Consider the following 12,500-nt stretch of genomic DNA (forward strand, 5'->3'; position numbering starts at 1 on the left):
CTAAAGAAGTGTAAAAAGAATAAATTTAAATAACGAAGGATAGATTTCAGAACAATAGATAATCACATAGATTTGTATAGATATTTCAGTGTAAGTGCATGCATGTATATTCTGCCTACAACGATGGGAATATGAAAGAAGAACGAACGAAAGCGTACGACAAAATGGTGGAAGGCAAGATTTGTTTGTTTGGAATCAAATCAAATCACTGTTTGAGATTAAGAAAATCTTTTCTTAATATTCGACTGCGGCTATAGATATAGATTTTCATTTTTATCTTTTATCCTTTTCTTTCTTTATGTGATTAAATGTCTATCTGTATAAATACTACATGCATACATACGTACATACATGCATACATACATACGTACGTACGTACATTCATATGTACCTACCTACTCACACGCACACATATACTTTATATAAATATATATGAATATGATATGAATATAAATATAGTATAAATGTGTGTGTGTATATATATATATATATATAATATATATATATATAATATATATATATATATATGTATATGTATATATATGTATATGTATATATATTATATATATATATATATATTATATATGTATATGTATATATATGTATATATATATGCATCTGTATTGTGTAAACTGATATAGATGTGTATACATATATATAATGTGTTAGTCGATATAGGTATCTGCGTGTGCGTATATATATATATATATATGTGTGTGTGTATGTGTGTATGTGCGTGTATTATGTATGCATTTGTACACATGTATGCATACATACTGACGCACACACTAACGCACACACACACACACAACACACACACACACACACACACACATATATAGGTATAAGTGACGTTTTATATTTCACAAATGTATTTATCAATCTCTCACATACTGATATGTCTGTATTTTCTTGCAGACATATTTTATCAATATATAAAGATATATTTCATTGAATTACATACATGTATGTATGTTTTTGTGATTGTATATACTTGTATATATTCTAAAATGTACGCATGCCCTCTCTATCTCTCTCTCTTTATGTATATATATATATATAATATATATATATATATATATATATATAGATATATATATATATATCTATATATATATATATTGTATATATGTATATGTATATGTATATATATTATATATATATATATATATATATATATATATATATATATACCTATATGTATGTATATATATACATATTGTATATATATGTGTGTGTGTGTCTGTATATATACATATTCATATATGTAGACAAACACGTACGCGCACACACACATATGCATGCACTCATACACACGCACTCTTATAGTGATTTTGAACGTAATACCACTTGCATTTCTAAACTTGCCTCGCCAATTTATACTTATATACACGCTTCACTAGAATAGAAAGAGATCAATTCAGAGATAATAGTATATATACATTCATATATACATACATACAAACATACATATATGCATACATACATACATGCATGCATATATACATACATACATGCATACATACATATGTACACAAGAAATACATACATGCATATGTATATATGTGTGTGTATACACGTATGTATGTAGGTATGTATGCATGTATGCATGAATATATGTAGGTATGTATGTATATGTGTTTATATTTATGTGTATGTATATGTTTGTATGTATATGTATGTATATATGCATGTATGTATGCATGTATGTATGTATATATATATATATATTATATATATATATATATATATATATATATATATTATATATATATACATATACTTACATATATATGTATTTATGTATATTCTTAAATCACACAGCCAAGTCAACAGCGGCGGGGCGGGGAATAAAAGCTGGAATTGTGGAAAGAATCTGACAAGAAGAGAGAAAAAAATATATATGTATATCCCAACACCTTAAATAAGAAGAAAAGAATAAAATCTGTTGGCTAGTCGGGAGATTTGAGACTGATAGGTGTACGTCTAATCAGAAGTGATATAGTCCATCGGCAGATGAAGCATGATAACCGGATTTTATTAGCAGTCTAAGAACCATTTTTGTATTTATGGTAGGACAACTTCGATTATATTCAATGTTTTTGAATTGTGAGAGCTTCTTAGAAATACAAGAACAGTGTCACAACTTATTCATGTTCTTTCTTGTATATTTTGAGTTAAGCATATCAGAAAAACGATCTATATATTGTAGAAAACATGTTAGTGACATTATTGAACCTTCGAATAGTTTAGATTTGTTATAAACACCACGGAGTGACGTGTGTCTGATATAAATCAGTGCTTGCATGCAAGATTATGTATTTTTTAACTAGCTATTTGTAAACGTTGTATATAGATCTCTTTGAATTACTACATGAATGATTGGAGACCTTTTTAACCCAACTCGTTGAGATTTTCAGCTCCTTAGTTTATGTGATACTATGTTCCCCTCTCCCAAAACACAACAGACTCCACATGACTTCATGGCGGACGGTATTGCAACCGAATGTAATCCCTAGTCAACTGCTAGACCAACAGATATACATATGTGTGTGTGTATGTGTGTGTATACAACACTACCGACTACCACTCACTGACTTTCTGTGACTAGTACTTAGTGACAGGCCGAAGCAAAATAACCAGTGATCACGGGAAATCGCAGGTTTATATTAGATTATCCCTTCTTTCTTAGAAGGATGCTGTGACAACAACTAGGGGACCGTCACACCCGATGGATTTACTCCGCACACTGACACCAACCAAAGGTACTGTTGCATTACCACGCTTAGATGAATTGTCATCACATAATGCTAGTTAACCCATAGCTAGAACCCTGACACGTACTACTACTACTACTACTACTACTACTACTACTACTACTACTACTACTACTACTACTACTACTGGAAACACCAGTGGTTAAGAGGTGGTTCTGCACACCTCCAAAATCCCGAGGCTAAACCCTGATTTTCGAGCCAATGCCCCGCTACCGGATGCATTTTGAAGTCATAACCAGGACGTAGAGATATTTGTTTAGGTAAATCTTTAGGTAAAGTTACCTTTTCGAGTCATATAGACTTATAAAAGACGGTTTCCTGGTTTCCATGGCGTATATATTCCCCACCTGGACGAGACGTCGGTCCGTGACAGCGTTACTCCTTTTTGCCAGCTGAGTGAAATGAAGTGTTTTTCTCAAGAACACAGCTCGTCACCCGATCCAGGTGAGTCCAACACCCTACGATCATGAGTCCAACACCCTAACAACTAAGGCACGCGCCTACACTTAGACGTCCATTTTCTCACTTGTCATTCCATCTCCGGGACGTCCTATATCGGCGGAAGTGTGGCGAAGAGTTTGTCACCTATGCTGCAGACCATGCAAGTCTGCAACGGGACTGAGAAGTCTTTTGAGAGATTACAGATAGAAAGTTAGAAAGGCCATTGATAGCGTGGAAGCACAATGAAACGACAGTCATCTGTGAAGATGAAGCAACCACCATTTATATATATAGGCAGACAGATGTATGTATGAATGTTCATATATCTGTATAAATAGGTATGTATACACACATACACACACACACACACTCACACACACACACACACACATATATATATATATATATATATATAGTATGTATGTATATGTATATATATACATGTATATGTATATATAATATGCGTATATATATATATATATATATGTGTCTGTGTGTGTGTGTGTGTGTGTGTGTGTATTCATTAAGTTAAAGGTGATTATCTGCTGTATATATTTATATTTCACTTCTATTGAGTATGCTTTTTTTCTTTTATTAGCCGGCATGGCCCATTTTTTTAATCATTGGCAATGAATTGTAAAAATTTTGAATTATTAGAAATAAAGTTCTATGCTAACTGAAATCAAATATGAACTAATGATCTTAATTTTTCTCTCGCTGTTCACAGATTTCAGAATCCGATTTTTGGGCAGTTTTTACATTAATGGCTACGAGTATTATAATATCCCATACAATATATTACCTATATGTACATCGACACTGTGCACAGAGATCCATGCATATCCGCAGAGATGTATCAAGCAAATGTTCAGCATATAATTGAATATTTTCTAAAACTTTTTCACAAATTTTTGCCACATTTTGATAATATAAACTGTACCAGCAAACTGCAATGTCTTGAATAACTGAATATCGTTTCATGGACGTCTTTCGCCTCGCTACTGAGGCCGTAATTTCAAATGAAACGGTATCAGGTCTGAGAAACAAACTATGTATCGACGGATTATCTCCTGTGTATCTTAGAAGGTTGCAAATATACGCGCAAAATTTATTCACTAAAACTTTTCTCATACGAAAAGCTTGAAGTATCTTGTGATGTTTTCCCTTCTCTCCCTACTTTTTAGTATTATGTTTGTAAAACGCATCATGTAAGAACATATATTAAACCTAATTTCTGTGAAACTATCAAATGAAACATTTGTAATGTGAAAGTATATTTTTGCATTTTTATTTTCGTGTACATAAATGCATAGAACAAATCTATTTGCTACACATCTTAAAAATTAAATTTACTTTATTTAAACAAGTAGCATATATATATATATATATATAAATCTGACACATTTTCAAACCTTTCTCAGTGTCTTTCCTCCATCCACCCATCCGTTCGTCCACCCGTTTGTCCGTCCGTCCCCTCCGTCTGTTCGTCCGTCTCTCCGTTCTTGTGTGTGTGTGTGTGTGTGTGCATTAAATACCAAGTAGTCAGAATGGGAACATTTTAGAGCGATAATATAATGTTATATAAGTCCAAATAACATTTGAAAATAATATTGAGTTGCTGAAATAATCACATATATATTTTCCTTCTTCTGAGATATATACGCGTCCATATCCCCTAAGGATTCGCAAAAGTTTTAATCTTTATGTTCATCCTAGTTTTGAAACTGTTAATACACTCACATCTGTGCTTGCATACGTAGACATACAAATATAATACACAAATGTGCGTTATATTGGACTTGTGAATGACGAATATAATTCTTCTAAACGCGAGACATGAAAATGCTCTAATTTTTCTAACTCAATGAAAGAACATTAAGTGGCACAACAACTGTTCATGTGATAAACATGGAATTGAGTTAAAGAACTCAAATCAGAAAATATTACACAAACAATTATGCATGTTATACGTTATCCAATCTGGACGTTGCAACATCAGTCGATTTTAAGAGAAGAAACTTTATAGTTGCAGTCTTTTGGCTTAGAAGGCACACCCGGCCATTTGGGGCCGCTATATCATACAAGACGAAAGCATAAAACAAATCGAACGAATTTGATTGTGGACTTGTAATCCTCTTTTCTAAGGCAGAAATAAATATATATTCTGTTATCCGTTTTTTTCTTTCTACTGATTTTTTTTCTTCTTTGCTATTCATAGGTACAATTTTACATTTGTGTGTATAGAGAATAGCTTTTCTTTCAAGCATATACTTTTCAAATCATGATTTGTATCCCATTTTTCTCTCTCCTTCACTATATTTTTTTTATTAGGCATCTTTCATATTTCTTTCGTATAGTGTTTTATATTTCGTTTGGAGCAATAAAGTCGCGAGGTCAATCAACGTTTCGAGACCGTCTTCTGGATCAAGTAGTTATGAGTGGCATTTATTATTGCCGTTTTATTATGGGAAAGAATAATGTGAATTATTGGGTGTTAAAAGCGGTGTCGTTATCGGTGGATTTGAATATTTTTGACTGCCGATGTTAGATTTCTTTCTGCAATCAGGAACTATTCTTTACTGATCTTTTTCTTTCTTTTTTTTGCAAGGGTGCATTATATGTGTGTCAAGTTTTGTCTTTTGCTATTATTATAGCTTCCATGACTAATCTAATTTACTGAGGAATTCTATATAAGATGGTCGTATTGTCAACTCTTGTTTTTCTCTCTAGCCTGCAAATTTGAATAATTTCATATGCCATAGAGAGGCGAAGTATTTGTGTTGCAAGCAAAGCCATTTATCGGAGAGAATATTCTTTCAGCATTTATGATAGCAGTTAATCTATAGGTTTGAAGAATGTACAGAGGTGGAGAGAGATAAGCGGCAAGGCTAAAGAAAAGGATGGAGCAATCAAGCGAAAACTTGTTGAGAGAAGACTGATTTTTTTTTTATCTCCAAGAAGGACTTCCTCGAAATATCAGTTTTCTCATCTCCCTTTCACTTTCAAACTTATAAAAAAAAATGACTGTAACCTTTACTTTGCCATGAAGACCACTGTTAGTTTCTCTATCCAGTTTTTATCGTGTTGTATATGACACTATAGCGTATTGGTTCTTTATTGTAAAGGCATATCCAAACGTCTAAAAGTACAAGAGTCGTACATGAACGTCTAAAGTAATACATAAGAAGTTATGTTTAAGACATTTGTGTTCGCCTACGCATTTATCATCCGAAGTCATTCGAAGTGAATTTAATTGGTCTGCGAGCTTTTGAATTTTTCGTAATGAAGACATATCCATTTTAATGTGTTTTGCTTATAAATTAATAATGATTGGAGTATAATGTACGTTACGTTTTGTTTGATAAGTTCTCAGATAATGTGTTCATTTATTGTGTAGCCAAAGCGCATTTGAGGATCGATTCGTTGGTTATTACGAAACATTGGCATTGCGTTTGTTGAATTTACTCTCTTGAATTACTATATATATATATATATATATATTATATATATATATAGGGCAGGAATGGGTGTGTGGTAAGTAGCTTGCTTACCAACCACATGGTTCCGGGTTCAGTCCCACTGCGTGGCATCTTGGGCAAGTGTCGTCTACTATAGCCTCGGGCCGACCAAAGCCTTGTGAGTGGATTTGGTAGACGGAAACTGAAAGAAGCCTGTCGTATATATGTATATATATATGTGTGTGTGTGCGTTTGTGTGTCTGTGTTTGTCCCCCCAACATCGCTTGACAACCGATGCTGGTGTGTTTACGTCGCCGTCACTTAGCGGTTCGGCAAAAGAGACCGATAGAATAAGTACTAGGCTTACAAAGAATAATTCCTGGGGTCGATTTGCTCGACTAAAGGTGATGCTCCAGCATGGTCACAGTCAAATGACTGAAACAGGTAAAAGAGTAAAAGAGGATATATTACTGTAAAATCTACAAACGACAAATTCGCAATAAAATCTGCTTGAGTAATTGCCAAATCTTCACATTTTTAGTCTTGTCCCAATGCTTATTTTTTTACATAATGAATTTGCCTACCATATATACTATTCTACTTTGCATAAAACTTTAGCTATATTGGTACTTCTGACTCAGTTTTCAAGTATTTTAAAATAGAGACTGGTTTTCATGTGTTCATTACATATAATGATCATTGATGATGAGCGTTAAAAATGGTTAACAGATGTAATATTGATGTAAAATATATATAATATATTATAATATGATATGATATACTAATTAAATGATGTAAACGGATGTTAAGTTTTCTATACGTAGTAATGTATTGGTATTTCACTATAAATTCAATGAAGCACGTTTCTCATAAATATATCGTTGAAATTCTTATAATAATTTATGAAACTAAATTTGAAATACAACATATTATCTTAATAGTAATTACAACATTAGTGTACTTAGTTTTAATATCAATTATCTATAAATAGTATCTGGCAATGTCGAGGTTTTGATTTTGCTTACAAAGTTTATATTGATTAGATTTACGCACAAACATTGGTGACGCAACACTATTACATGATAATTAACTAGCAGTTTTGATACCTCATAATTTTTTTTTGTCTTCAGTATTTTTAACAAACGCTTCATGAATACAGTTCTATATTTGAGACATGAGGAATTATGTACAATTTTTACATTTGACAGATATTTGTACTCATCTTGTTTGTTGTTAACACAACGTGTCGGCCTTTAACAAGTTAATTTTTGTTGTTGTTATTATTATTATTATTGTTATAATTATTATTAAGGACACTGCCTATCGAACTCGGAATCTTGAGAGTAGTAGCCCGCGATCTTAATCACTACGCCATATGCCCGTGGGCAATTATGAAGTGAATTTTGGGGCTTATAAATCTAATATTTTCCTAGTGTTCCTTAATACCAGTTCCCATATGCTACTCATATCTGCACTAGGTCTGCTTAGGAGGTTATTATGTCCTTGGATAGGTGCTGCCTCTTTTAGTTTTCGTATTCACTGTCTATTATTTTAAATTCATCTCACAGGGGAAGGTAGTCTCCGTTTTTCCATACATGATCAGCTAAGCTCGATTTATCAATATCTCCTCGTGTCACAGCTTTGCAATATTCCTCTACTCTTATTTTGAGGGGACGGCGTGTTTCGTCTTGGTATAACCTACCACAGCTTGAAGGGATGGAGTACAGGCAGTTTTTGGTCATATTTTCGGTGGTTTTAATCGAAGGAGATATTTGCGAAGTGTTGTATTACTCTTGAATACTGTCCTGACGTCAAATGGGCCGCATATCTTTTGTATCTTTTCAGAGAGGCCTTTCACATAGGGTAAATAGACTGTGGTCAGTTTATGGGTTTCATCTTCTCTTCTTTTCCTAATTGGAGTGGATAGTATGTTTTTGGGCGGTTGTTGTTTAATAGATTGTTACTTAGTTTGATCATTTCTTCGTGGTGTATATCAGGATCGCTACTTATATCCTTTGCTTGATGTTTTAGGCACTGAGCAATTCCTCTCTTTACACTGTATGGACGGTGGGGATTGAAGTTGAGGTATCGTCCAGTGAAGGTTCGCTTGCGCTATACGGATGTCCTGGGTCCATACTTGGTGCGTGTTATTAATACGTCCAGGAATGCTTGTTAATTGTCTTTTTCCTTTTCTATTGTGAACTGTATGGATGGCTTTATTTGAGTTCACACGATCTAACAGTACTTCGACACCTTTCTGGTGGGGCCAGAGTATAAAAGTGTCATCAACATATCGCAGCCATAGGGTTGGTTTTAGTGGTGTTGATCCTAAAGCCAAATTCTCAAAGTAATCCATGTAAATATTGGCTATTATCGGTGATAATGGCGAACCCATAGCTAAACCCTCTTCATGTCGATATATACCAGTGTCCATTCTGAAGTAGGTAGTTTCTACACAAAAGGTCAACATTTCCATCAAGTTTTCTGTTGGTGTACTAGTGCGTTTTTTTTTTTGATAGGTGACTTTTACCAGTTTTTCTTGAATCACTGATAGTGCTTCATCAGTTGGGACTTTGCTGAACAATCTTAACAGATCTAGACTCACCATATGGTTGGATCCAGTGGGGCTATCCTTGATCAGTTCTGTGAAGTGGATGGAATTCTTCACGTACAATGTTGACTTTCCTGCTAATGGACTGATTACATCCACAAAGAAGCGGCTCAGTCAATGACATGCTAAACCTCCACAGCTCACAAAAGGTCTTAATGGAATACCATCCTTGTGAATCTTAGGGATACCATACATGTGTGGTAGCTTACTGTAGTGTTAAGTCAGTTGTCTGTACTTCATTGGTGTAAAGTGATCCTTGTTCTTGATCAAGATCTGTAACAACTTCCTCTCTGTTAGGAATGAGAACCCAGGTTCGAAATTTCCCCAGGACACCCGATGAAGGCTGGAGTGTACATCATACGAAACGTTGTGTTAACAACAAGCAAGATGAGGACAAAGATCTGTCAAATGTAAATAATGTAAATAATGTACTTGATGAACGTTATCACCTTCTCCCTCACTCTCTCCGTCTTAACATCTTTCTTTCTCACTCGCTTTATCTCTCTCTCCCTCCCTATAACATCTATTTCGCCCTAACTACCACATCACCACCAATAAAAACTATCATTTATTACATATGCACGCGCACAAATATATCAAACGTATTTGTTTGTACGCATATGTATGAAAATAAGGTTTTTTTTTTAAACAACGCACACATTAACAAACGCAAACACGTGAGTCTGTCGTAGGTAAACTACCACGTTGAAATGTAACTTCCTTTTAGGAATTCTTCCCTGGTGAAATACTCAGTTAACCAGTTTCAACATGAAAATTTAAATTAACATGATTTCATTTCTATAATTGAGCCAATTGGATATAGAAACGGCTGTAGGATAGGAATTTCATTATATGGTTTTTAATATCTTTGAATAGACTGATGTTTGCATGTCAATTTCTCCATTTTCTTCCTCTTCTCTCTCTCTCTCTCTCTCTCTCACACACACACATTCACACACACTCATACACACACATATAGGAATAAAGCGATGGTGCACAGTATAGTGTACTGGAAATAATGATGTTAGTCCGAAGAAATGAAGGAAGTCTTCCTACAATATTTAAAATTCCACTCATGCCACCTACACACATCGAACGAAGTACCCCATACTGAATGTCAAGACGAATACGTAAAGTAGGGATCAATCCAGGACTACGACAAATACGTCTGAATGAACTGAATCTTTCAAAAGCAAACCATCCGTGAAAACTCATAATCGCAGTAACGATTCTACCAACTCGCTGCGTTAATTTCCAAGGCCAGCAATTTCAAGGAAGGGGCTATGTCGATTTAATCGACACCCATTGCTCAACTGGTACTTATATTATTGACCCCGAAATGATGAAAGGCAAAGTCGAATTCGGCGGAAATTGAACTCAGAACGTAAACACAGACGAGATGCCTCTAAACATTTCGCCCGGCGTGCTGACGATTCTGCCAACTCGCGACCTTGAAATACTGCAAAAATAGTGGTTTCAGATTTTGGTGCAAGGCTAGCAATTATGGTGGAGAGTGCAAATCGATTACATCGACCTAAAAATTCAACTGGTACTTATTTTTTTTATTCTGAAAGGATGAAAGGCAAAGTCGACCTCGGAGGAATTTGAAATCTGAACATAAAGACATATGAAACGCCATTAAGCTTTTTGCTCGTCGTGCTAACAATTCTGCTAGCTCACCGCCTTAAATTGCATTCTTATATTGCTTTATGAATTCTAATATCTCTGCAGTTGTCGATAGCTTGCGTTTGTATAAACTGCAACTTTTCATTGAATAGCCTCTTACTAACTAGTAGTATGCTGTTAACATTGATAGATTACATTCATTCACCGATAAATTTTGTGAGTATGCGTATATTGTACTTAATGTTAATCCATCAGCTTCTGATGCAGTGTTGCAATTCCTTTACGCAAAGCATTAGACATGTATGATTACGAGATTTCTCTTCAACTATTGATGGTTGTCTGTGCGATACAAGATTTCAAAGTCTGGAGTCTCATACTTATATTCAGTTGATTATGTACACTTGTGAATATATATATTGTTTCCAGATTATTGAGATGTTTATTACTGTTCTTATTATATATCCTTCGTCTGGGAAGCTTTCGTCACACATCCTGTTAGCTCTTCAGCGACTCTCTCTCTCTCTTGATGACATATCTCCTGTTCTATTTAGAATGGAGTAAATAGAACAAGGGGAGACACGTAGGATGGAGTGTCGCTGAAGAGGTCACAGGATTTCTGACGAAAGATTTCTAGACAAAGGACATAAAATAAGAATAATAATAAATCTGAAGTGGAGGACAAATATATAATGCGTGTGTTTATTAGGCAAGAAGAAAAAATGGCCATCCCGAAACATAACAACATATATATATAAGAGAGGAAACACAACAACGCGAGGACGTGGAACAAGTATAGTGTTATCGGACGCTCAGGAAAGATCTAAGGAAGGGAAAACGGAGAGCAAAAAATCACCAACGATACACACGCGGTCACATATTGAATGACCGGAAGGGAATGGGTGAAGAAAAAGTTCTTTCAAAGACAGGAGAGTGCAAGAGAAGGAGGTATATATATATATATATATATATATTATATATATATATATATATATATATATATATATATATAATAAGAACAAGAATGAATCCGGTAATATATATATATGGGAGGGGGTCAGTTGGTTATAAGTTCGAAAAAACACACTCCAATAATTATTTTTGAGCAGTATCATTTAATGTAGTCTTTGGTTAAGGCCACTCAGAAAGTTAACATTCGTTTTACGTCTATTATCGCTGATAGCAATATAGCCGAGTCATCAGAAATGCTGGTCTGAAGCATGTAGCTTCCTTTCTAATGGAGGGGAGAATAATTGACATAACGTAAGGGATTCATTCAGTTGTACGTTTTCTGTTAAAAAGATTTTAGTGAACGCTCCTAAACATCTCACAAAGGCATGATGCTCACGTAGGATTAACAGCAAATGCGCAGTAGGCGGTCGATGCCTCTACGAGGCAGAGGGTGTCCGCCAGTAGCAGTAGAAACGGATGCAATAGCAGCAGCAGCAACAACGACAACAACAACAACCTCAGCATCAATAGTGTAAGGATCTATGCATAGAAATATTCTGGAGCAACGACTAAGTAACCACTTGTTCTGTTTAAGGATCTCAGAGAGGGGCATCGATATATTTTAGGCCAACTATATGT

This window comes from Octopus sinensis, linkage group LG9 (assembly GCF_006345805.1).
Source record: "Octopus sinensis linkage group LG9, ASM634580v1, whole genome shotgun sequence".
Classification (NCBI taxonomy): Eukaryota; Metazoa; Mollusca; class Cephalopoda; order Octopoda; family Octopodidae; genus Octopus; species Octopus sinensis.